Genomic DNA, 27,228 nt, shown 5'->3' on the forward strand with positions numbered 1-27,228 from the left:
AGGTTGGGCGGAGGGCAAGTCAGGGTCTCCTTACCCGAAGAGGGTGGAGGAAAAGAAGAAAACTAGGGCTGGCATGGGAAACAGATATTCAGAAACCAGTCCTTCCCAGCTCCTAGCATCCCAAAAGCCCTCCACTGTGCTTCAGATGGCATGAAGGGGCAGAGAGTTGCAGCTCTCAACATTCCAGGAGACCTGATGCCAAGAGAGAGGTGTTGGGCTATGGCTAAGAGAGGATGGGAGTGGGCAGCCGCAAGGTTGGGCTGGCCAGAAGGGATGCCAGGGGAGAGAAAGACGAGGAGAGAGGCCCAGGGAGCAGAGCTGTAACCAGGGTGGTGCTGGCGGCAAAGGGAGGAATCCACGGGCCCCAGCGAGAGCGCAGGGCGCGGGCCGGGCCTGCCCTACACCGGCCGCCTCTGATCACGTTTTCAGGGCCACTGCCCGCCGGCACAGACAATGCTGGGGGAGCCTTTGAAGTCCGAAAGGGATGCCGCGGTGGGAGCCGCGCGAATCTCTTCCCTCCCCCCATCCTCCCAGGGGAGGGGGCCAGCAGGACAAAACCCGGAGCCGGTCACAGCCGGGCCCCCAAAAAGCGTGAGACAAAGGGAAAACAAACAGGTTTGGAGCCAGGCGCACGGTGCTGTGTCTGTCCCCCGCCCCGCCGCGCACGGATGATGGATGGCTGCAGCCAGCTAGCTCGCCCGCCGGGCAGGCCCCGCTATTTACATAACACTGGCGTTCCACCGGTCACCTCTGACACGGCACTGCCTGGGGCCAAGGCCCAGTGGCCCCCGAGGTTCCTCCAGCCACTGGAGGACTGGGACAGTCTGTGAAGGCCCAGCCAGGCCAGGGGAAGGAAGGACAGCAGCCTGCTCTGGGCTCAGAGTCTGGGGCCTCTTCCCTGCCAGTGTCCCATGGAGGGAGGAGGAGGCCAGGGGGTGGGGCGGCAGCTCCCAGGAGAGGCAGGACTGGACTTCTAGGGCTTTCAAGTCCGTGTGGTTCCCAAGCACAAGCTGCAAGCAGAGCCTCCAGGGAGAGAGGCAGCAGCCAGAGGGGGTGGCAGCACTATGGAGAGCTGTGCATGGTCCTGCCAGGCACCTGACACCTTAGCCTGATGTTGCCTTGAACAGATTTCATGCCCACAGTCAGTGATCCACAGGTCCCCAGCCCATTTCCAGCCTATCAATCTGAGACACTTCTACCAGGGTTATCTTTTCCTGCCAGGTTCAAATGGAGAGTGTGCCTCCGATTCCTTATCTCCATCTTCCAGACCCACCCTGGGTGCTCAGCAGGACTGGGCCCAGCTCAGACCATATACCAGGTGCATGGTCTCCAGCAGGGGGAAGGACGCAAGGATCCAGAAGGGCTCAGGCCTTACCTTGTCGTGGGTCCTAGAGGCTCCTCTCTTGCGGTGGGGTTGTCACTTCATCCTGAGGAAGGACAGAGAAGAAAGAGCCTCTTAGCCTTTCAAGGCAGGACCCATACAATTCCCCAGAGTGTGTCACCACCACCCCAGGGCCAAGGGACTGATGCTCCAGGTCGGTCAAGGGTGTCAAAAATTCAGATACCTGGAGTGGGCACTGATTTTGGACCACTGAAGTACATGCCAAACCAAAATTTGAAAAAATTCAGAAAGCAGCAGAGGCTGATCACAGTGGAAAATATGGTCCTCGGGGCTTCCCTAACCAAAGATAGAGAAGTCAAGCTGCACTGGACGCACGTCTGTGGAAGCAGAGATGCGTGCGTAAGGGTTGGGTGCTCCCCTGGAGCTCCAGCGGCTGAGCAAGTGGGCCTGGGGAGAGTAACAGGACTCAGCAGTACTCATTCCTTCACTCTCTTCCCCTGGCCCCAGAAAATAAAAACGACAGATGCCAAGCTGTTCACTACAGCAGGTGGGTGACAGAGGGGCCAGGGCGGACCAGGGGCCAGGGGACCAAGGAGCCTCAGCTCCCAGAGATAGGCTGCAAACAGCACCTTCCACCCTGCGGTCCCACTGATAAGTCCCAACCCATGCTAGGGGCCCACGCAGGGAGAGGAAAGATGGTCCAACAGGATAGGTGGTCTTTAGCCAACATGCAACTCAGCCCAGTTTGCCAGGCCCAGTCCCTCCTGCCCAGAGTGTGAATTTGGGGAGCCAGGTTCAAATGGGACCGACTCCTCGTGTGGACAGAAAACCCAAGGAGCTTTTTGCCCACTGACCTGTGCCCACCTGCCCTTGCCTGAGCCAGGCCCTGCATCCCCACCCCCACTCCCAGCCCCCACTCCAATCCCCATGGCCTTCAGGACTCCACCCACACTGTTTTTCTGTTTACTACTTGTTGTTTTTTTTCTCCCCACTCCCTTACTTGTGGCTTATCAATGATGTAAGAGGAATAACACCAATTTCCTTAGGCTGTGTAATCCCCAAATCAGATTGGGGGGATTGCGAGAGGGGAGGTGACCTTGTACCCGGCTCTCGGAATGCCACCCAGTCCCGCCGCCCGCCCTCGAGTTCCCAGGACATATTTAGATAGATAATGCTAATTGTACTTGACTCATCCTCCTAAGGAGGGCTGGGTCCTCAGCCAGCTTTCGCTGCCTTTGCTGGGCTGCCTGGGAGGAGGATGTCCACTGGGGCGGAGCCTACCCTGCTGGACACAGGGCTTTCTGGTGGGCTGTGAGCAGTTGGGGCGGCGGTGGGGGGTGTTGCTCACAGACTGCGGAAGCCCTTCTGACCAAGATGGTGAGAAGCTAGGATTTTGCATAGAGCTGGGCTGACGGAGATAGGGGGCAGCAGAGAGGAAAGGGGAGCCCTGCTGAGATGGAAGACAGGGCAGAGGTCGGCAGAGTGGAAAAAAGAAGCAGTCGGAGAGGAGAGCTGGATGAAGTGGAGGCCAAGCGGGACTGGGCCGCAGGGCAAAGGATGGAGACCTTGAGCCTCTGCTGAGAAGCAACGGGCGGGCTTGGCTGTCAGAGCTCACATCCCAGCCAGCCAGCCAGGGACCTGGCGGGGCGTCGTCGTTGTCCAGTCCATCCCACACCCGACTGCTTGAGATCTCTCAAGGCACCCCGGCCAGCCTCCCTTGAACCCCCAAAGCCCCCCAACTCCACAACTCCAGTATCTCCCTTCTACCACCTTTTTCTCCCCTCCCATCCTCCCCGGCAACTGTGCATTTATTAATTCATGAGGCACTAATTAGTTCTTTGTTTAATTTTGTGTTAAACAGACTGACCGGAATGATAACGACTTGCAGCGCAGTGTTGCCGTCCCCAACCACCCCTGTTTTCTGACAACAAGGGAGCGCAGGAGACCGGAGCGCTGAACCCAAATCCCTCAGCAGTTGCACTTCATTAAGTCAAAATGTGACAAGAAGCTTAGAGAGCAACTCACAGATCTGATCACACAGAACAATCGGGGAGGAAACTTTCCAGGAGTTGGTTGGGGGTGGCGGAGAGATGGGGAGGGGCCGAGACGCTTACCATGCGGGGACCACGACGAGAACTGGGGTCCTGTCCCTCCCCTGCCCCTGGGGCAAGGGCCTGGCTGACTGGAGCATGGAGGCTGTCTCTGGGTGGGATCTGGGACACTCGGTGGATCCTGGAACCCCGGAGGAGGGGACCTGAGAAGTTCAACTTTATCTCTCTGTCCTGCCTGGGCATCTTCTCCTGTCTCTCTCTGCCTCTCACTGCTGCTGAAGTTTGGTTCTGGCTTGTGTGAGTGAGTGACTGGGCACACTCTGGGCTTGGTGGAGAATCAGAAAGCTGCTATAGTTAAGGCAGGATTCTGCAAGGCCGGGGGGAGGTACAGAGTAGGAAAACACAGTGGAAGAGGAGCCCCCACACTTAGGAAGGTTGAATAAGTGCAACCCTTCTAAGCTAAGCAAGAGAAGTACCATGCTCAGGGATGCTGGCCACTTTCTCTGCCCGCTATTCATTCACCCATCCACCTATCCATCCACCCATCCACCCATCCATGCATTCATCTAATGTTTAAGTATTCTGACCAGAAAACTGAGGATCAAGAGGTTGAGCTCTGTGCAGAGGTAGGTACAGGGCAAATCAGAAACAGAACCGGATCTGTTTGGTTTCTGTGCTGCGGTAGCTGACTGTAGACCAGCAGCTGAGCTAACAATGACGACAAGCCTTGTTACCTGCTCCCTCCTGTCCATGTGAAAGAGCAAGATCTTGGCCCAGACCCATCAAGCTTCTAACCCCATAAAGCTACAGGGAAGGATCAGAATGAAGCCCTGTCCCCGTCTAAAGACAGGGCCCCTGCCCTCCTTTTACCTGACCTTAATCTCAGAAGATGTGGACGATGCCTAACATGAATGAGAATATGGAAGGGGACATGAGGAGGAGAAAGAGAACAAAAGCCCACAGAGAAAGATGACAAAAGTGAGCCTGGATTGTATGCGAGGATCCTCTTGCCTTCTTCCCATTGGCCCCCGCGCCAGACCAGGTGTGGCCTCTCTCATCCGCTGAGAGCCCGCCTGGCCAGCCCGCAGGCCCAGGCAGAGTCTGGAGGTCAGCCTCGCCCTTGCCCTCCCCTGACCAGTTGGGAAGTGCAGTGGTCTCTCGCCCAAGCCTGGCAGCCCTGAGCTGGCTTCTGTTAATTTGCTGTCAGGCTGCCTAAGCAAACCAATTAAAACTAATCATTAATTATAAAAGAGAGCAAGAAGAGTAGAAGAGAGGGGAGAGGGTAAAAGAGTGAGGTGGGAAGGAGGCGAGGGCAAGCGGGGTGGACAGACAAGGTGCAGAGTGCCTGCAGGAGCTCGCCGCGGGACTGCCGGCCCGGGAGACGGAAGGGACCAGAGGCCCAGGCTGCGCTGGAGCAGAGGGAGGGCAGGCAGGGAGTCAGAGATGGTGGGGAGGGGGCTGCCACAGGCCAGGGGTGGAAGGGAAGGCTGGAGAGCAGGGGGGCAGGGAGGGAAGGGTGAAGAAGCTGCAGTGACCAGCGTACCAGGACCCGAAGAGGCCTCATTCGCCTGCAGTCAGTCCCCTCTGGCTGGAGCCGCCGACCCTCTGGGACTTGGCTTCGGAGCATCTCACCCCCAGTTCCCTGGCTTCATATTTATGAGGCTCAGCTGATTACGCAGCACAGGGCCAGGCTCCCGGCCCTGCCGCCCCTACCTGCTCCCCAGCCCTCTCAGGCCACAAGGGGCGGCCCGGGGCAGCTGTCGGCCCATCTACCCGCCCCCCCATCTACCCGCCCCCCCAAATCCCCATGCTGCCTCCTGCCCCCTCCCCCACCCGCACACAGCCCCCTGCCCGGCCAGGCCCTTTCACAGGGCTGAGGCCGTGTCAGCGGCAGCTTGAGGAGGGGGGCAGCGCAGACAACAAGGGGCAGTGTCATGGAAACGGGCACTTTCCCCAAGAAATATTCTGTTTGGCCTCCTTCCTGCATTGAGGAGCTGTCAGGAGCCTGAGTGAGAGCCACACCACCCCGGGACCAGGCGTGACAAAACCTATTTTCTGCCTCAAATTTGATTGATTAAAAAACTTTTTAGGAAAACCATGTTAAAAGAGTGAAAAAGAGAGAGAGGGAGAAGGAGAAAGAGAGAACGAGAGGGAGAGCGAGGAACCAGGGGGAAGGAGAGAAAGCGGATGGCAAAGCTGCTGGGCGCAGGCCATGGGCAGGGCCTGAGCAGTTGCCCGGCCATGACGCCTGGGCAGGCATGTCAGCGGGATGGCCGCCACATAACCAGGCAGAGCGGAAAGGTCAAAGGAAGCCCCAAGCTTTTACACAGTGGTTAGCAGGACGCTGGGGGGGCCGAGGGCCCGCACAGTCCAGCAGGTGCCGGACCCAGATGAGGCGGTGGCTGGGGCCCCGCACTCCAAGGCTGGCCCGAGGCAGGTGGGGGTCAGCGCCAGGCCTCTGGATTGGCTCTGGAGGAGAGTGGGGTTTGCAAACAGCCTGGGCTGGGATTTGGCCAGAATCCTGAAAACTCTGCACTGAGTCAAGAGGAAGGGTCTAGGAGTCTGGAGCTGGGAAGGGATTTTCCCACCTTGTTCTCGAGAAAATCCTGGCTCAGTAGGTACCCAGCTGACCCACCCGTCCTGCAGGGGCTGATGCCTCTGCAGCTTCAGCACCCCTCCCCTGCCCTCTGGGTCGCATGCCTTCCCTGCCCAGGCCCCTGGCTCCTTGGCTTGATGCTGCCCTCTGTGGTCCTCCCAGCAGGCTCACCCTCCCTCTTCCTGTCTCAGAAGCCAAGACAGGCCCCGCCACAGGCTTGGACTGTGAGGGGAGGCCGTGCCTTTCTCCCTAGGGCTGCAGGAAAAGGGCCAGCCTCCCTGCTCCTCCCGAGCCCTCAGAGGCCCCGCCTGATCACTCCAGGCAGAGGTGGCTCAGATCTTCCTGGCATCCATGCTCTCCCCAAGAAGAGCGGCCCAGGTGAGTGGCTGGGCTTTTGCCCTGTCTGAGGGCCTCGAAGGTCAAGGTGAAGAATGGATCTGGCAAAGCTGTCAGCAAGAAGCCAGGCGCTGGGAGGGGCGCTCAGCAGTGTCCAATGTGGTCTATGTAGCTCAGGGCTCGCTGTGGGTGAGGCGGTGCCTTCTTGGACAGACGGTGCATTCTACCAGACAGATGCACAGACGGACAACACCTGCTCTGGGCGCTGCCCAGCCCTCCTCTAGGGCATTGACTTAGATCTCTTCCCGTCCCTACTTCACAATGATGATCAGATATTCACTGAGTATGTCCTGTGCTCATGACACTGTGCTAGGCCTCAGGAAGGTAAAATACACTGCTTCCGTGAGCAACAGCAGAGTAGGTAAGACCCGATTCTGAGTCCTGATTCTGTTACCCTCCGTGGTGTCTGCTGCGGCAGGCAGACTGCTTAAGCTCTCATGGCCTCAGCTTCTTCAACCAAAGAGGCAGAGGGTATGAACCCCCACCTCAAACACAGTTCATTCAGTAATATTTCTTGAGCACCTACCGTATGTTGAGTACTCCCCTAGACCTGGAGAACACTGGTAACCAAAGACAGTCCTCATAGAGCTCCCGTTCTATGGTTCTTTCTGTGAAATAACACACTGCACCATGGTCTGGCACATAGTACATGCTCAACAAATATTACCTGTTATTAGCTTTCAGAAGTCCTGCCTTTAAGAAGCAGGGGAAAGGTCTAGGAATTTCACTCCTAGGTATGTACTTGAAAGAATGGAAAACAGGGACTCAAACAAAAACTGGTACGCCAATGGTCATAGAGGATCCATTCACAATAGCCAAAAGGTGAACACAACACAGAGGTCCATCAGCAGATGAGTGGATAAGCAACATGGAGTGACCCACACAATGGAATATTATTCAGCCATGAAAAGGAATGCAGTTCTCATACAGGCCATTACAAAGAATGAACCTTGAAAACATTATGCTAAGTGAAAGAAGGCAGACACAGAACACCGCACACTATATGGTTCCTTTTACATGAAATATTCAGAATAGGCAAATCCATAGAGACAGAAAACAGATTAGTGGTTGTCAGGGGCAGAGGGAAGAGGGAAACAGGGAGGGACTTCTAACGAGTGTAGAGTTTCTGTTTGGGGTGATGAAAACCTTCTGGAACCAGATATTGGTCATGGTTCCACAACACTGTAGATGATGGAATGCCACTGAATTGTACAGTTTAAAAGGGTTACAACAGTAAATTTTACACTATGTGCATTTTACCACAACACAGAGAAATGCTATAGCTGAGGAAGGAGGAGGAGGAAGAGACGAAGGAGGGACTTCCCTGGCGGTCCAATGGTTAGGACCCTGCACTTCCACTGCAGGGGGCACAGGTTCTATCCTTGGTTAGGGAACTAACGTTCCCTACGCCGTGTGGTGTGGCTAAAAGAAAAACTAAATACATTTTTTAAAAAAAGAAAAGAGGGAGCTCCATCTAGGAGAAGAAGGCTATTCCCGCGTGGTGGCTCGGCACGGATATTAGACAAGCCAAGCGAGGGGGCGGAAGGTGAATTAGCCTTCTTTCAGATAGGTCCCCTCTCCCTCTTGTCCTCAAGGACATCGTGCACTCCTGCCCCAGGTGTTCCTAGGCCTCACATGTGCGCTGGTGGAATAAATAACATGAGAAGGTTAGGGTGGCTCCAGAGATTGGAGAACATGTCACTCAAGAGCCTACGGTCCAGTCTCTCTAGCACTGCCAACCGTTTGCACACACGTGGTCCAGCTCCTCTCACATGTGGATCTCAGCGCACACAGCCCACTCCACCCATCTCTCTGCCAGGCTCCCCAGATAACACTTGCTGCTGCCCAGCATCTTAGCGCAATACGCTGCCCTCCACATGGGGGAAAAAGGGTCTGAGTCAACTGCTTCCCCACTGCTCAGGACTCCAAGGCTCCCCGAGGACCAGGAGTTCCACCTTGCAGGAAAAGCCAAGGATAACCAGGGAGCCGGGCCCTCGGGACAGTCTCTCTCGCCCCCACCAGCCCTCAGCCCACCCTCCTGGCTGCTCCCGAATGCGTGTGCACACAGAAACCCCTGTCTTGGCCCGGGAACTGTCAGGAGATCAACAAACAAAAGCTGCTTCTTGACAGGGAGTCATTTATATTTTAGCTTCGTTCCATTATCCTAACGAATCCTTCATCAGCAGATGCAATATTAACAGCAGAAAATCAGCTCATTACATCCGAGGGGATTTCATCAAGACGGCAATCATGTATGCAGCTCCCCAAGCCTTCAAGAGGCCAGTGTGGCTGTTATTTATTTATTTTGTTACTTATTTATTTAATTTTTGGGGTTCTTTCCACATAATTGCACCGCATCTCCGATCTTTAATAAATAATTTGTAGGTCCTGAACTGCACACAGCTTTGCTCTCTGCCATGAGAGCCTGCATTAGCCAAAATATTTACCAATATTTGAAAGTCATTAGGATCAGGAGGGAAGTGGGGAGGGACCGCTCTGTTCTTCTAGAAACAGCCTGCTCTGCAGCTGCAGGGCTGGGTCCTCACTCTGGTCCTCCACGCCCATCTCCTGGAGTGGGGGTCTGGCTTGCTCAGCTCACTCAGTTTGAGCAGGGGATTCCCTGGAGCTCTTAGAGAGTGAGGCGGCCATCTCCAGGGGTTCCTGTGGGCTGCTTGTGGCTGAGGAGCCTGGCTACTGGAAAGGACCCCCTTGGTGCAGAGGCAAGAGGCTGGAGCACTCTGTCAGGGTGACACTGCCAAGGTTCGCCTGACCAGTGAACAAATGCTGAACGTCAGGGTGCTCAATGAGGGAAACCGTCCTTGTGCACCAGCAAGCCCTGGCTCTGCTGCAGCTGAGAGTACAGAAAAGTCTGACTTGGGAATCCCCTGTGGGCCAGTGGTTGGGACTCAGTGTTTTCATTGCTGTGGGCCCACATTCAATCCCCAGTCAGGCAACTAGGATTCCACAAGCTGTGCAGCATGGTCAAAAAGAGGAAAAAAATTTAAAACAAAGAAGTCTGATCCATTCCTCTCAGCTTCCCAAGGTTATGCCTCCCACTTCAAAGGAAAGAAAAGTTAGTGGGCCCAGAAGGCAGACTTAGTGGGCCCATTCTATAGACAAGAAAACTGAGGTTCAACAAACCAAAGCTCTCTTCCCAAGGCAACACAGCTAGGCCCAGAACCAGGATTTGGACTCAGAAGTGACCCTGCTGGGCCTCCATTCTTTCCCCTAGTCCATAGCTGTCTAATGACACGGCCTGGCCTTCCAAAACGTCCTGGCTCCAACCCACAAGCCTGGAGTGGCTACTCAGGCCGCTGGGCACCCCCTGCCACCACCACTGGGCTGGCCATGCTTTCACAGGTTTTTCCCAGCAGGGGCTGGATTTCTGCCCAGCCAGGAATGTGCTCCCAGGATGTCAATTCTAATCTCCCCAGTGCTCTGACAGAATTAAGCTCCAGTTTGTCCGACAACATCCCAAAGTTTCAGAAATCCAGGGCAGACTCTCTAATCAGGCTTCAGGACAAAGGTCTGGCCTGACCCTGTCACTTCCATTTACTCCTCCTGTCTGTCTCCCAGCCGCGGCCTTTCTGCAGCTTCCTCCACCGTCTGCCCTTCCCTGGCCAGATCAGCCCCCGCCCTCTCCTCCAAGCTCCCCTGTTTCTCCTCCCTGCACTTCCCCTCTCTGAGCAGCTGGGCTAATCCTGTTGCTCCACTATCTAAAGCGAGGAATTCCTCTGAGACTGACCTGTCGCTCAGGGCTCTCTAGGCCTGCTGGCCTCACCTTGCCTGGGGTCCCTCTGGTTCACCGCCTCTAGGGAGGGCATAGGCTCGGCCCTCCTTGGCTCGGGAGAGGGTCCTCAGTGCAAAGTTATTCTCAAACTCCGCTGAACCTTGCCTGCGGTCAGTCTGACTTTACTGCCCCTGAGGCATCCTTTGACCTTGCCCAGCCTCTATCCACCGATTCAATGGACATGAATTTGAGCAAACTCTGGCAGACAGTGAAGGACAGGTATGCTGTAGTCCATGGAATCACAAAAAGTCGGACACAACGGCTGAACAACAACAAAGCCTCCATCCTGTCTGAGGGGGCAGCCTGTGGGCTCTGGAAAGCTTTGGCCCTTTAGCCATGCTTGGGGGCCCCTCTGTAGGGAGAGACCTCCCCACAGCGAAGTCTGTAAGCCACCAAGAGGAATGCTGGGTGGTGGAAAGTGAAACTGGGATGGGCAGGGCATGCAGTGAGAGCCCCCAGCGCCATCAGAAAGGGGTGAGGAGCGGGGGAGCTGGGCCGGAAGAAGCCCCCTTGTGCAGCCAGACAAAGGACAGCCCCCCAAGACGCCAGGGACGCAGAGATGTCTCCTTCTCTGTCACCCACCATGCCCAGTACCCAACTTCCCTTTTTCACAGCTCTGGTGTGGACACAGAGCTCTGATACCTGCCTCGATTTCCAGGGAAAATCACACACACAGGCTGGTCAGAGGAGACAAAGCCTTATGGAGAGGCATCGGTAGGGACCATGAGATTGAATCTAGTCTGCTCACATCAGAAGACTTCTGGGGAACAGAGGGCACCAGGAGCATTGTGGACAGTCAAGGGGAAGAGCACGGGCGGCTGCACTCGATCTGTGTGCTAACTCGAGGATCCGGGCACAGGGCTCTCCTGGACAAAGCAGGGGCAGGAAGACACACACGGGGCACAAGGAGAAGGCTCACAGTGGAAAACAGGCATGGAAATGTCGCTCTGCTCTTTGACCCTCTGGAGGCATAAGAGATCTAGAATGGCCGGGGGTACTCCCCCAGAGCCACCCAACCCACAGGGAGCACGGAAAGTGCTGGGATGTGGCAGGCAGGCAGGGTCACTCCAGGCTCCTCGGCTTCCCCTGTGACCTGGGTGGAGACCTCACCCTGGCGTGGAGTCCCATCCCATGCAGGCTGTCTCACGCCCTCCCCTGCCCGGCTTCCTCGGCCACAGCCACACTCTACGGAGTGGGGATGGCTAGACTAGGGGTGGCTCCTTACTCTCTGGCAGTCTGTCCTGCATCCTGTCCAACATCCCCATCCCGAGGCTGGTCCTGCCCTCACCAGCACAACCAGTGCGTAACCTGGCGGATTCCCTGAGAGCCCGGGGTGAGCCAGGCTGATGGAGTAACAGAAGCAAGAATTAGGTAACACATCTCTATAGCCAGCCCTTTCTCTGGAAGAGCAAAAATAATTACTGTATTTTTTACTTAATAACAGAAAAATCTATCCAAATGAAGGACAGTGGAAGAAGGCCCATCCATCAGCTCTTTCAAGGAAGTCTCTGCAGTCCCACGGCCCCCACCCCTGACAACATCACAGCCCCCCAAAACTCCCAACTTTGCTTTTCAGCCTTTCCTTCTGCCGCGTCCTCCCTTTCTTGCTGTGCTGGGTGTTGGTGAGACGGTGGGGTTTTTTTTTCTTTTTTGCAATTTATCAGCAGATTGTGTGGAGCTGAGTGGTGTGAGCCTCACCCTGCTAAATAAAGCTTTGGTATTTCTGATAAAGCCATCAAATTCCTTATCACACTGACACAAAGTGCATTTAAAGAGACAGACACCCTGTCCCTCCCTTCCCACCAGCCCCTGCCCCCTCCACTCAGTTCAGATTTCCAGCAGCTCAGGCTCTTGTGGATCAGACACCAAATACGGCTCCTCCGGGAGGATGTGGGGGGTGGGGGAAACCAAGGGGCGGGAGGGCTGCCCGCTCCAACTCCCACCCACCTGTGTCAGAGCGGCCAGCACCCTGACCAGGGACTCAGGTCCACAGGGAGTGGCTTGTGCTTCCTGTCCCAGCTCTGGAGCCAGAGGGAGCAATCAATAGGCACGCCCTGCAACGGGTGGGTGGGGGCGGTGAGAGGGGGGTGACTTCATGACAGTGTAGTCCTGTGCTAGGACAATACCCAGCAGCTGCTAGAAGAACCCCCAGTAAACCGCCGGGCCCACCAGGCTGCTCGGCCACTGCGCACACATCAGGTGGCCTGAGCCACTACGGTACCCAAGCAGAGTACAAGGACAGGGCCAAGAGGGGTCAACGATACCCATGAAACACAGGGCTGACCATGTTCCTGTCAGGCTTGACCACGGGTTCAGCAAAGCCCTGATTCCTTACACAGCCCTGCAAGGTGGTGGAACTATCACCCCATTTGGGTATTACTCGCTCAGTTGTGCCCGACTCTTTGTGACACCACGAGCTGTAGCCCGCCACACTCCTCTGTCCATGGAGTTCTCCTTGGCAAGAATACTGGAGTGGGTTGTCATTCCCTTCTCCAGGGAATCTTCCTGACCCAGGGATAGAACCCGGGTCTCCTGCATTACAGGCAGATTCTTTACTATCTGAGCCACCAGGGAAGCTGGCAGAACTATCACCCCATTTGATAGATGAGGAAATCGAGGCTGGCCTGAGGCCTCAGAGCCAGCGGCAAGCCCAGCTGCAGCTCTAGCCGAGGCTGGCCAACAGCTCTGCCGAACGAAAGACTCTTCACTTAATCGATTTGCAGAGTTCACGCCCACCTCCCCATTTACGATCCCACCAAGACAGGCCTTCCCGTGTCCCAGTGCCCCCCTTCCACCTCCCTGGCCCTAGCTTGTCAGCCCAGGCCCTGCGCCCACACACAGCCTGTTGGTTGAGGAATCAAATTTATTATTTTTAATTATTTTGATTTATCAAAGCAGCAGCTACAATCATATTAAACCAACTTGGCTTCTTGGCATTGAACAGATACAGCTGCCGCCGGACTCCCCCACATTCTATAAAATGCCCAGGCTGTCCGTGTGCTCCCCAAGGAGGGCACCCAGGGGCCCTTCTCCAAGGACCCCGAATTTGAAGACCACCAGGCCTCCCCCGTGCCCGGCTAGAAGCACACGCAAAGATGCTGAGGGCCAGAGAATGGAAAAGGAACATGCTGGGGCTGAGCTGCCAGGTGCTTTGGGAAATAGTCACCTCCATCCCTCAGCCCGGAGACCCTTCCAGAGTCTTGATCCACTGGGGAGTCACAAACCCCTCAGCTGGCATTTGCGGGGGCTATTATCACTAGTGGTAAGAATCCTGCCAATGCAGGAGATGCAAGAGATGTGGGTTCAATCCCTGGATCAGAAAGATCTCCTGGAGAAGGAAATGGCAACCCTCTCCATTATTCTTGGCTGGGAAATCCCATGGACAGAGGTGCCTGCTGACAGTCTAAGGGGTTGCAAAGAGTTGGACATGACTGAGCACTGCTATTTGAATTTTTGAATATAATTATGTCTCAGGCCTGCATTGGGGCACTCAACAGAGAGGAACCAGACTGCTCCTCAGCCCCTGCCCACAGGAGGAATGATGGCCCACTTTTTGCAAGGGAAGAAACTGATATTCACAGAAGAGAGGTGATCTTCCCGGGGTGCATAGCTCATGAATACAGCCAGGCCAGAATCCAAACTGATTCCTTCTTTTAAATGAAAAACCCTCACTCGACAAGAACTCTGCCTTCTCCTTAATCTGGGAGCAGTGCTCTTGCCCAAGTGCCATGGCCAGTGGAAGAAGATGGCAGAAGAGAGAGAGGACCTGAAGTTCAAGGTGATGGCCCTGTGGGGCAGCAGCAGCATGAAACCAATTGGTTCCCACTAGATGCCCAAGCCCACACCAGGGCATGAAGAGGGGCTGGCCCACCTGAAGGGCACAGGTAGGGGATGGTACACAGGTGAGCAGATGTACCACTCAGCCAGGGAGCTAGGCTATGCACTGGGGCATAGCCCAACCCCTGTGCATCCAGGAGCCTGCGCACTACAAGGCAAGACCCAGCATTAGAGCCAAATTTCTTGGCCCAACTTGACGCACAAAAAGCATGAGTGATTCTAGCAGGCCTGGAACAGGCACCTCCAGGGTCCCAAGGCCCACAGAACACACTGGAGTCAGCTCTCTGCCTCTCACTGTTGTTTAGTCGCTAAGCTATGTCTGACTCTTTTGCGACCCCATGGACTTGTACCCCACCAGGCTCCTTTGTTCATGGGATTTTCCAGGCCAGAATACTGGAGTGGGTTGCCATTTCCTCCTCCAGGAGATCTTCCTGATCCAGGGATCAAACCTGCGTCTCCTGCATTGCAGGCAGATTCTTTACCAAGGGCCACCAGGGAAGCCCTCTGTACCCCTCAAAGGAAGGTGAATCTTGGGAACATGGGCAGGGCTTCCTGGTGGGGTGACAGGAGGCAGCAGTGCAGAGACAGAGTCTCCACACCAGTCCTCTGACTTCATGCCCAGGAATTACAGCTGGCTGCCACCAATCCAGGAAACAGACTCCCACTGGTGCCCATGGCCCAGAGGCCCCCCTCTCCAAGCCCAGTGTGAAGAGCTTGGCTCTGGCCACGAGTTCTGAACCCCAGTGGGTATTGAAGGGCATGTTATCTGGCTTCTCTGAGGTTGAGTTTCCTGATTCATGAAATGTGTGCCCTTCTCAGAGAGAATCTGCCTGCCAATGCACGAGACGCAAGAGACTCGGGTTCAATTGCTGGGTCGGGAAGATCCTCTGGAGTAAGAAATGGCAACCTACTCTAATACTCTTGCCTGGGAAATTCCATGGAGAGAGGAGAGTGGTGGGGTACAGTCCATGGGGTCGCAAAGAGTCAGACATGACTGAGCACCACTCACTCACTCACAGTGCTGCTCTCAGAGGGCTGTGGTGGGGATTCTGGGATACGATGAGCACAAAGCTCTTACAAAGCGTCTACACATTTTATACGTGCAAAAAGTGATGGCAATTGTCATCATCGTCGTCATCACCTAAACACCTCTCTATTCAGAGTACAGCACTTGGGTTTGTGCCTTTGGAGCTGGGATGGCAGAGAGCCCGGGGGGCTCAGACATGTCTAGGAGAGGTCTTGCCCATCACCCTCGGCTACTGCAGCCAACGAGGACCTAGGGTTTAAGGCAGGAGGAGAAACAGGATGACCTGTGGTGGTCACACTTGCCTATCAAAACCCTACATTCACACAGCTTTCCATGGGGACTCATGCCCTAATATGGGTCCAGCAGCTTTCTGGGTTATTTCAAGTGTGTGTGATAATGACTCCAGGCTTTGTGTCTGCTGCCCCCAGACAACTTTTCCATCTGGGGAGAGGGATGACAGCTGGCAGAGAATGAGAAGGGCACAGAGAAGCCGAAGGTCAGAGAGGATGCAGAAAGTGGGCACAGACGGGCAACCCAAGGGGAGAGGAAGAGCAGGAGGCTGGAAGAGTGGAGGGGTCAAGGTGAGAGGGGAAGGACAGAGAGCTGGGCAAAGCCAGCCAGAGCTCCAAGACACAGGTGGGCGCCGGACCCCTCCCAGCAGGATGGCAGTGGGGCCTGCAGCCTGTCTCCTCGCCAAAACGCCAGTGGAGACCCCTTCTATTCAGGGGTCAAGCTGGGCCCCTGGACAACCACTCAAGGCCTGGGAGGGCCCCTGAATCTTGAGTTTATTCACATATAAATGATCTTCTGTCCAAGCGGGGCCCATCAACTTCCAGACTGCACAGGGTTAACTCCAGAGGAGGGGCTGGCTGGCTTTGCCTTCACTCTACCTCAATTTCTACTGCTCCCATCACCTACCTCCCCCACCCCCTGATCTTAGGAAAAAAACCCATCAAAATAACTATTTTATGTCTCCAAATATGCAGATCATTTTCTTTAATGAAAGATGCTTGACGTCTCCGATCCAATTAATATGCAAATGCAGGAGAGGATTTATTTGTGACATTCTGTCTGGGTGAGAGAAAACAAAAAAGGCCTGTTAACCAAAACACTAATTGCTGTGACTGATTGTCACATATCATCATTTTCATAGGATCTCCTCCATTCCCAGCTCTCAGGGAGCTTGAAACCAGGACTCATCCATGAGGCATCAAGGAGAAACAGGGCAACCGGCTACCTGTGGGCAAGGCCCCTCCCACCAGAACTGTGTCTGGGGCCAACGAGGGTGGAGGCTCCGATTAGTTCTGGCCCCATGAGGGCAGTCCCGACCTTCTACAGAACTTGCTGGTTCATCTTCCTTCCTGCAGTGCACTTCGCCACTTAGATGCTGATGTTCAGACTGGAAGAGAAGAGGCCTGATCTCCACTGGATCTGATAGGCAGGGGGAGGCCTCAGCCCATATACCTTCCTGCCCTGCTCCAGGTCAACTGCTTTTTTGCCATCTGCTCCTACCCTCTTGAAGGTGAGGTGGAGGCCGGCCAGTGTTCCAAGGAGAGAAAGCCTATTAGGGTCCTGTTGGTTACCGCCCTTCACTGCCTCTTCTCTTGCTTCTAATGCTCTTTCACCTTGAGGTCCTCACAGCACTTGTGGAGAGAAATCACCTGGGGAAACTGACACATGGTGTGGCATCTTCTTCTTAATATGCCACATGGACACGGTTGAGCAAACGCCGGGAGATAGTGATGGAAGACAGGGAAGTCTGGCGTGCTGCAGCCCATGGGGTCGCAAAGAGTCAGACATGACTGAACAACAAGGGACCCACTGCAACTGGGTATCATGTCACCCCTTCTCCCCTGACTGCACTGAAGGGTCAGCTGTCACAGCCTCATCTCCCCTGAGCAGCTCTGACCCCTCAGTAGGACTATGAGGCCTCCTTTAGGGAGACCAGGGAGGGGAATGACTGTTGATGGATATCCTTGTTTCCAAAGGCCACAGAGGGGGACTGGAAAAGACACGTTTTGCTTAAGTTATCGGGTAAAGGACAACAGGGTTCTGGGTGCCAGAGAGTCCACACTCGAGGCCAAGGGGCAGAAGAAGATTCGCTAAAGCAGCTTCTTTCCCACATAGGGGCCAGCGGACAAGTGAAGACTAGAAGGCAAGACTCTGAGCTCCAATAGCTTAGAAGGCTGATCGCTGAGCCCTCGAGCATAAACATTCTGGGCACTCAAAGAAGGCCTCTGTACCTTCCCGTCTCCCCTGTGGGACTCCCCAGAGATTCTGAGGACACTGAAACCTGGGGACTGGGGAACAAGTGTGACAAGGCCAAGGAGCCATGGGGGTCCTCCCAGAGACCTTCTGCGGGTGCTGGGCCCAGCTGAGGGTACAGTGAGGGCTCTGTATCTTTCAGGAAAAGTCAGTGGAGGTCAGGGAAGCAACAGTGATCTAGTGAACACCAATGCACACCAGCACAGGGGTCAGAGGTCACTCCCAACAGGGCCACGGTGGTGGCAAGAAGGTGGCCGCCTCCCAATGACCCCCATCTCAGCTGTCCCCATCTCCTGCCCTGGCCCAGCCGCTTCCCTCTGGCAACTCCACCAGGGCCTCCAGGGAGAGCTGGCGCCAGGGCAGCACGGCGCAGACGCTCTCCCCCCAAAAGGCCTGCCCCCGCACCCCGGGAACAGGCTCAACAGGATGCCATGCGGGGGAGCCTGGAAGCCTTCCGGGAAGAACACAGCCCTGGCACCAGTCCCGCAGGAAAGGAGGTGAGCCGGTCTGCCACTTGGTCTGCCGCTCACCTGACTCGCGCCCACGACAGCTGAGCACCAATGGGATGTGCGTGGGTGCAGACGGGATGCAAGCATCATGGCGCCAGGGGCCCAGGGGGGAAGGGCGGGCGGCTGGGGAGTGGCAGCAGGTTGGCTGGTCAGCTGAACAGAGCTCAGCTGTAAGCGCCAGGTGTGAAGGCCCCACCCCCAGGCAGGGACCCAAAGAAGGGTCCTCAGGGAACACTGATCCTGTCTTAGGTGGCCCAGAAGCACCCATGTTCCCCAGCCTTCCCCACCACCACTAGCCAATGAGAGCAGACAAGCCTTGCTCCTGCTTAGCTTGGGTCCATTTGCGGACACTCACAAGCACATCCTGGGGCACTAGGGTTCAGGGACCATTGATATGGCCTCACTGTGCTGAGTCTGAACCCCTTTAAAACCAACCCATCTGCACAGAAACCTCTAATAAAACAAAAGAGACTGTGAGCAGTCTATTTATTAAAGATGCCCACCCCCTACCCCATGGCCTCTCACTTAGCCTGGGAGCAGCACATGGCGACCCAGGCTATGGAAGGCGGGATAAGCAAGGTCTGGTTGGGTGAGACCAGCTTCCTAGCACTGGGCAGAGAGGCCCTGCACTTGTCGGGGCCCCTTCATGGCTAAGAGGAGGGGTCCCCAACCTCCTGGCCACAGACCAGTGCCTCCTGGCAGATCACCGGCAGCATTAGACTAAGTGCACAGGGCTTCCCTGGTGGCTCAGTAGTAAAGAATCCACCTGCTAATGCAGCAGGCAGGGGTTGGATCCCTGATCCAGGAAGATCACACCCGAGGAGCAACTAAGCTCAGGGACCACAACTACTGAGCCTGTGCTCTAGAGCCCGGCAGCTGCAACTACCAAAGCCCTCATGCCCTAAAGCCCGTGCTCCGCAACAAGAGTAGCCACCACAATGAGGGGCCAGCACACCACAACTAGAGAGTGGTTCCCCACTCGCTGCAACTAGAGAAAAAGTCTGAGCAGCAAGAAGACCTAGCACAGCCAAAAATAAAGAGATAAAATTGTTTAAAAAAGGAAAAAAGAAAGTGCACAATACATGTAATCCACCCGAATCATCCCGAAACCACTCTGAAGGGTCCGTGGAAAAATTGTCTTCCACAAAACTGGTCCCTGGTGCCCAAAAGGTTGGGGACCCTTGGCTTAGAGGGAATACCTGGACCCCGGGGTATCATATTCCAGGCTCCCTACCCTGCTTCGTCTACCTTGGCTCTCCTTCCCTGTGGTGCTACTCCTCTAAGAACCAGATGCCAAGACAACACATCCCATGGATGCATTTCCACCTACTTCCCTCCCGAAACCTGGCTGCTCTCATGGTCAGCTTGATTCTGGCCATCTCAGGTGGCGCTGCTTCAGTGTCACACACCCCAAGCCCAAGGACATCCCTTCCCCAGATCCTGGGCTTCTCCCTAAATTCAAACCACATCAGCAGGGGTTAGTCCCTAACTCACACCCAACATAGGATCTGCCCGAGTCTCTCAGTTCATTCTAGTTCTGGGTGGGGACAAATCTAGACTCTGTTTCCCAAATCCAGGACCTTGGAGCTCTTTCTTCATGGGGCACTTTCAGAGAGATAGAAGAATGCCCCCCACATCTTTGTAGAAAGGGGTGTAAGTCAGGCCACACCAGCTTTAAAATACCCCAGCATACAATCTGCAGGGTTAGAGCAAAGGCCATGTGGCCAGAGCTGGACTATAAATAACCAGCAAATCGCTTCCCAGAGCCAGCCCCCTCCCCAGCACCAAGAACCTTTCTGAGGAAATCAAAGTGAACACAACTGTTACCAAGTCACTACTAAAATATTTACCAGCCTGGCGAGGTGCCGAAGGTGCTTGGCACCGAGTGTTTGCTTATTTACAAGGCTGCTTTAAAGGGTAGAAAGCAAAATAAGGTAACCTGAGCTATTAAACTGAGGGGGCCAGGTGGTACCTACCAGCTGTCAGCTGTCCCAGGCGCGTGGGGAGCTAGAACAGCCATTGATGGAGATTCCCCTCAAAATGGGTCGGAAAAATGAAACAGACAGGCCTTGGAGCTCCAGAATACCCTAACCAGCTGGGGCAGAGTGAGGGCTTGGGCAGCGGGAGTGGGGAGAGTGTTACAAGTTAGAGGGCCTTCACCCGCAACCCAGACCACGGGGCCCGCACAAGACCCCAGGGTGCCCCTGGGCTTCTGCATCCTCACTCAGAGGGGACACCCGGGACACTGTCCTGTCCAGAGGTGGGGGCCTGCAGGAGGGAGAGGGGAGGCACAGAGGAAGGCAGGCAGAGCGGGCCGCCCGCCACTGAGGATGACATCAGGGGACACATGCGACTGAAGAGGAGAACGCACTCGAGGGTTCTTCTCGTCCTCTTCCTCCTCTTTCTTTGAAGTTCCCTTGTGGTTTGAATTTAATTTTGATTTTCTCAACTTTAGCAGATTGAAGTTGAAATAACCTACAAATTACTTAATGTGTTGTAAATCTGGGGGAATTCAGGAGTAATGGGGACCACATGTTGGCTGGAGGAAGCTCAAAGAGGGCTGAGGGGAGGAGGTGGCCTTCACAAGACAGGCAGGTGGCCGTCCCAGGCTGGGACACTCATGCCCATGCTCCCCTGGAAGGAGGCAGATTTGGGGGGGGGGGGCTTGGGCTCCCCCAGGGGAGCCGGGAGGAGTCCCAAACTGGCCGGGAAGTGCTGGATGGACACAGCGAGAATGTGTTAAGACGGTGGACGGACCAAGTTGCCGCCTGGGGCCTCCTGGTGACCGCGGACAGGGGGCAGCCAAGTAGGCCATGTGCCAGGCGCCTGCCAGGCCCCTCGGCCGCGCCAAGGCTGCCGCGCTGGCCCTGCTCCCCTCTGGCCTCGCACTGCATGTGTGTGGCTGTCAGCTGAGCTCCTACCTCCCTTCTCCCCCCTAGCCGCCCTCCCTCTTCAGCAGATTTCTCTCAAGTACTAAGCCATATGGTTCCAGTTAAGCTCCATATTTTTCCTTGTCGATTGAAGAGACACACTTTCCTCTTTGCCAGACAGTTTGCAGATTGCTCTGTTGGCTCAATTTCTTATTGGATTTCTCAAAAAACCTGACATTTTAAATTAATTTACAGCCACAACAAAAAGAGTTCAGAATTTTAATGGTGTTGTAAGTAATTTTTAGGTAATCCACTCCAGATTTTGATATTAACCTTTGAAACTGGAGTTCATTCAGCTACTATGTTACAATACCCAGTCAGATTCCAGGCCTGGGGGAGGCCAGGCTGGGGTAAGAGGCAGAAACAGGGTTCTGGGGACCCCATTCTCCCAGGAAACCCCCAAAGCGGTGGCGCCTGGGGAATCCTGGATGGGAGAGTGACAGTGACATTGGGACAGGGAGAGGACAGTAAGGGGCCTGTAAGACAGCAGGGCGGGTGCTTCAGAGTAAATGGGAGGGGGAAGATGGAGCTGTGGAGCATTCTAAAAGGACCTGCTGGACTCATCAGCAGGCAGCAACCCCAGGCCTCCCAGGAGCAAGAGCAAGGCTCAGGGCATGCGTGAGGCTCTACCTCAGCGCACCAGAAAATAGTAACAATAACAATAATAATGATGACAGCTAACGTTTGCTGAGCACTCACTGCATAGCAATGCTTTACACTGACATGCTTTACACACATCATCTCACTGACACCTCCAAACTATGGGGGAGCCACTATCATCATGACCACTACCGCTAATCACATTCATTGTTAACATTTATGGAGGGCTTTCCCCAACCCAGACATTAAGTGGTAATGGAATACTATTCATAGCTTCACTTTACCGAGGAGGAACTGAGGCTTAGAGAGGTGAAGTCAGGTCTCACAATTTGGCTGCTACTAGGATCCCGTCTGCCCTGGCTCACCCCACACCTTGCTTCTCCTTTCACAAAAATGCTACAAAATACTTTCCAGTAGTCATGTATGGACCTGAGAGTTGGACTGTAAAGAAGGCTGAGTGCCAAAGAATTGATGCTTTTGAACTGTGGTGCTGGAGACTCTTGAGGGTCCCTTGGACTGCAAGGAGATCAAACCAGTCAATCCTAAAGGAAATCAATCCCGAATATTCATTAGAAGGACTGATGCTGAAGTTGAAGCTCCAAAACTTTGGCCCCACCTGAGGAGAAGAGCCTACTTATTGGAAAAGACCCTGATGCTGGGAAAGTTGGAAGGCAGGAGGAGAAGCGGGTGACAGAGGATGAGATGGTTGGATGACATCACCGACTCAATGGACATGAGTCTGAGCAAACTCTCAGAGATTGTAAAGGACAGGGAAGGTTGGCGTGCTGCAGTCCATGGAGTTGCAAATTGTCGGACATGACTTAGCGACTGAGCAACAACAAAATATGTATTGCCATAATTGTCCCTGGTCCTTCTGGCTACAGGTGAAGGGAAGTGGGGAGGAGTTCTGGTCTTCTGGGCTGGCTGGGCCGGGGCCTGCAGAGCAGGCCACCCCCTCCCCGTGCTGCCTGGGGCTCGGCTGAAGGCCGCAAGCCAATCCGGACAGAGGAAACTCTGGGCGTGGGGAGTGGAGGCCTCGCCAACGTCTTTACTAGGCTCTGGCACTCAGCGGCCCCTGCCTGGGTACAGTGCCAGCTTACTACACCAGTAGAGTGTTAGCATTCCTTTCCTGCAGGAGCTTCCCAGGGCACCCAGGAAAGGAGAAGCAGAGATGGGGCCCTGGCCAAGGCTGTCCCAGTCCCTAGAGGGTCCTCTCTCCAGCAGAGGGATCCAGAGGCCAGAGAGCCACTGGACAGGGCTGCCTGAAAGCAGGGGCTGTCCTTGACCTTCTTGTCTTGGGGGAAAAGTGTTCCCAGGCTGAGTCAGTCCCTGCCTGACCCACTGAGATGTCATGTAAACAGTGCTGTATGGGGCCTGGGGCCAGCTTCCCGCTGTCGAAGCTGGGACAAAGGAGGGCCAACTGCTGGGGGGGTACTGCAGCGCCACCGGAAAGGTTTTCACCGACTTCGCTCTGGAAGTGAACAGAGCCCCTGAGCATGTGTGCAAGAAGGACTGAGGACTGAGTGAGGGCAGAGGGGGCACCTGGGGAGCCAATGTCAGGCCTGCAGCCTGTGAGGGAGGGCAGAGCCAGAGTGGAAGGAGCACGGGCAGAGAGATGGTCAGGGAGGAAGGGCTGGAGCAGCGTCGAGCAGCAGCGTCAAGCCAGCCAAAGCCGGGCTACCTGGGTGTAAGGTAGAGCGGCGGGAGCAAGCCGGTGACCCCGTGTCTCTCCAGCCCGGCTTGCAGCCCTCAGAACAGGAAGTGGCCCAAGGAACGCCTGCTCTGCCTCAGTCATCTGTCTATCTATCCATTTACAACAATCTGCCTGTTCTGGGTTTGCTATTCTGGGTGCCAGGTTCATACGAGGCCTTGGAAGTCCAGGGGAAAAAAAAAAAAAATCCAGCCTCCCAGAAACCCACAGATTCAAGAATTTCAGCCTCTTTATCCCCAGGACCTGGGGACACCGCACAGCCCCATAGCGCCCGGGATGGCGGGAACCCTGTGCCTGTTCTCTGAAAGGTTCTGCCCCAGGGCTCCCTTCCTTACTCCCCTCAGGCCTCCAGTCAGATTCCTAGACTCCACAAATGAGTAAAACCTCCCCCAAGGTGCAGAGAACCCGCGAGGAACTCTTGGCCTTTCAACACTTTCATGGAGAAAAGGAGCCTGAGCTCTCAATTTCAGATGTCCGCAGCTGAGAAATGAGGGTTGGGCCAAGACGCTGGCCTTCTCTTCCTTCCTGATCTGAGCTCTCAGGAGGGCCTGGCAGTGGCTGCCAGGCTGCCCGCTGCCATGCCCAGACCGTGCCCGTGCCCAGACCGTGCAGACCTCGGAACCTGTGGAGCCCCTGGCTAGCAGCCAGACAGCATGTATGAGTGCCGGGGTGGGGTTGGGGGGGTGGACTCAGGCTTACCATGCCCCCGGCACCACGCCAACACGTGGAAGGTTGAACTCACCCCTGGCGGGATGCCACGTGCCCAGGGAGTGGGCATCTGCTGGCACGGCATCGTAGGAGGAATGAGGGGTCCCAGCATCGCCTGTCACCCTTGGCTCCCCCTGACACGTCACGGGGGTAGGTCCACTCTAGCCCCGTGTGGCATGGCGCGTGGGGCCCTCCAATGTCCCCTTGGCGCCACGCCCACCACATACCATGGGCCATCCCCACTGGCACCAGGCCTCGCATGGAAGGACTCAGACACTCTGCTGGACTCCAGCCAGGCTCCGAATGGCTCTCCCTGCTGGCTTGAGGCCATGAACTGGGCATCTCTGGGTTTGGGCCCATGGCACCATATCTTCTCTCTAACAGCCCATAGGACTGCCCTCCTTCCCAGGCTGCCCACAGACAACCATGTTCCATCATTTCATGGACCACGGGAAAATGCCGGAAGCCTTCACAAAATGAGTTGCAACCTGCAAACTATATGTAAAAATTACAATGAACATCCTTCCCCTCGGGTCAGTGGGACACTCCCATCCAACAGACTTAAGTTTCATTTGTGTTCCAACTGACGGAGCAAACTCCAGAAACTTTCTGAATTGTTTCCCTCCCCAGTTGTCTACTGGCCTCTCGCTCTCTTTCCAAGTCTTTCTTGGCTTTTTATTATTATTATTATTATTATTATTATTTTATTTTTTATTTCCCCCTCTCGGTCAGGTTAAAGCACTCCTGAGGGGTGATTGACAGGGGTTGCCATGGAGACCCTGGCTTGAAAAAAAGCCTCGTTAGTTGCCAACTCTGTGTGTTGTTGTTTTACAACTGTGACCGACCGTCACATGAGAGGGGGGACAGCTGGGGGCCGGGCAGCACAAAGGGGAATGGCTTTTTAATGGAGTGCCTGGCCGGCGCTTGAAGACTCAATAAAGAGTTGCTGGTGAGTCCCCTCGCTGGGCCCGGCCCAGCACACGGGGGCCAGAGGCCCTTTGTTCCTCAGGAGCTGGGATGGGAAAGTTGGGAAACCAGCCGCTGAGAGGTGAAAACAAGAGGCTTTCCCCCACCGCTCACCGGACAGCTATTTTCTCTCACTCTCAGGGTGCTGGGATCGAGGGGACAAAACCCAGTGTCTCGGACAGGCTGCCGTGCAGGGGGAGGCGGCTGGGGGACAGCTGGGGGAAGCGGAGAGGGGAAGCAGAGGGAGGCGGAGACCCGCCTCTGGCTCCGGCCCCCCCCATGGCCCTCAGCGTGAAGGCAGGTGGCCGACGGGAAACTGGGCCGTGTGCGGCGGGGCAGCTGGAGCCCCAGCTCAGGACAGGCCTGAGCCCTGACGGAGTCAGAGGCTGCGGGAGGGTCTGCTGGGGGAGGACAAGGTTCTGCAGGGGAGACTTGGGCCGCGGGCCCAGAGGATGTTGGCATCCACAAACACAGGCTGCAAGGCAGTCCCTGCCTTTCTCCCAGGCTGCCCACGAGGACCCCACAGTCACATCGCCACACGGCAGCTCCAGACAGAGGCCAGAAGAGCCAGGAAGTGGTGCTGGATCAGCCCAAGAACTTAGCCCTTTCTGAGGACAGAAAGCAAGTGCCAGAGTGAAATGCTTTTTGTGGGCTCTGATCAGAGAAAGAGAGACAGAGACAGGGGTGGCGGTTCTCAAAGTGTGGTCTGCAGGCCTCTGGGATTCCTGAGACCCTTTCATGATACTACTAAAATGCAATTTGCCTTTTTTTTTCCCCTGCTGTGGTGACATTGGCATTGATGGTACAAAAGCAATGGTGGGTAAAAGGGCTGATGCCTTGGCACAGACCACAGTGTGGGACTGGCAACTACTGTGTTCTTCAGTGCCATGCACTTCAGTTAAAAGAAAGAGCCATATTCACTTAAGAATGTGCTTGACAAAGCTATAAAAAGTGTTAATTTTTACGAACTCTTGAGCCCTGAGTACATGTGTTTTTAATATTCTGAAGGATGGAGGGGGAAGTACTCGTGAAGCACTGTGCTGCACCCCACGGTCTGAAGTTCACCCCGGGAAAGTGCCCAGGTGACTGCGCTGACGCTGAGCCAGCTGCTCTTTTCATAGAGCCCTCTCTGAACTTGAAGGAGCGACTGACTGACAGATACACTCTGGTTTTTCAGATCTGAGGATTTGGCAGACATTTTCTCAAAAGTGAACAAAGTCAGACTGTCACTTTGCGGGGGAAGAAAAACTGGCAATATTTGTTGCCAATGGTAAAATCTGAGCTTTGAAGAGTTTCCTAGTCTGGGAACCAGACTTTGGGGAAAATATCTGCCACCGTGACTCTGACAGTGTCCTAAAACTTAACAGCTTTTCTGATGAGACAGGTGATGATACTAACGAGAGTCATTTTCTTTCACACGTCGTGTAGTGCAATGTGTCACACACAGCAGATCTCTGTTCCTCAGTGCCACCCGTATTCCCCAAATGACCCCTACGTGACCAAAGTCATACTCAGGGGGATGATTCATTCACAGTGCAAGACAGACCAAAGGGTTTTCATGTAAGAAGAGTTCATAAGGTTCACCGATGTAGTTTCAGAGTCCACACTGCAGCTAACCTTTGAGAAACCACCACTCAGCAAGTTTTAGTGTAGTATCAAAGGAGAATAGCCACCATTATCTGCAAAGGTTATTAAAACTGTCCTCTCTTCTCCAACTACACATCTGTGGGAAACTGGTTTTCTTCATAGACTAACGTAGTAGAATCTGCCTGCAATGTGGGAGACCCAGGTTCGATCCCTGGGTTGCAAAGATCCCTGGAGAAGGGAATGGCAGTCCACGCCAGTATTCTTGCCTGGAGAATCCCATGGACAGAGAAGCCTGGCAGGCTACAAGTCCGTGGGGTCCCAAAGAGTCGGACACAACAGAGCAACTAACAGTTTCACTTCACTAAACAACACATCAGCAAGGACTGGATGCAGAAGTGCATCTGAGAATCCAGCTACTCTTGCTAAGTTGGATATTAAAGAAACTTGCAAAAATAAAAAGCAATGCTACTCTTCTCACTAAAATTTTGTTTTGGAAAATACAGATATTCTCATAAAAATATGCTCTTAATGTTAGCATATAATGGGTTTATCATTGTTCTCTTTCCCCCCATTAAAAAAATTCAAGTATAGTTAATTTACAATGCTGTGTTAGCTTCAGGTGTACAGCAAAGTGATTCAGCTTGTTCAGATTCTTTCCCATTATAGGTTATTCCAAGACACTGAATATAATTCCCCATGCTATACAGTAGTAGGTCCTTGGTGTTTCATGGCTATCTTGAATGAATTCATAAATATGTTTTTAAAAATTTCTGTGTTTTAATTTACAATATGGAGACTATTGATCGCTGTAACTCACATCAGCCAAAGCTCTTTGGGATCCTCAATACTTTTTACGAGTGTAAATAGGTGCTTGACCAGCAGTTTGAGAACCACTGGCTTGGGACAGTGGGAC

The 27,228-nt window shown here is 54.6% G+C and overlaps 1 protein-coding gene across 2 annotated transcripts in view; it reads right to left on the reverse strand.

Annotated features, from left to right (window-relative positions):
* Window positions 1–27,228, reverse strand: part of CASZ1 (castor zinc finger 1) — a 153,053-nt gene that overhangs the window by 65,311 nt on the left and 60,514 nt on the right. For both annotated transcript variants that reach the window (XM_086344419.1, XM_086344417.1), the window contains exon 3: window positions 1,376–1,427. The gene's annotated coding sequence lies outside the window, so the exon portion shown is untranslated. The remainder of the gene's footprint in view (window positions 1–1,375; window positions 1,428–27,228) is intronic.

Source organism: Bos grunniens, chromosome 16 (genome assembly GCF_055505025.1).
Source record: "Bos grunniens cultivar Pamir isolate PY7600 chromosome 16, Bosgru_T2T1.0, whole genome shotgun sequence".
Taxonomy (NCBI): Eukaryota; Metazoa; Chordata; class Mammalia; order Artiodactyla; family Bovidae; genus Bos; species Bos grunniens.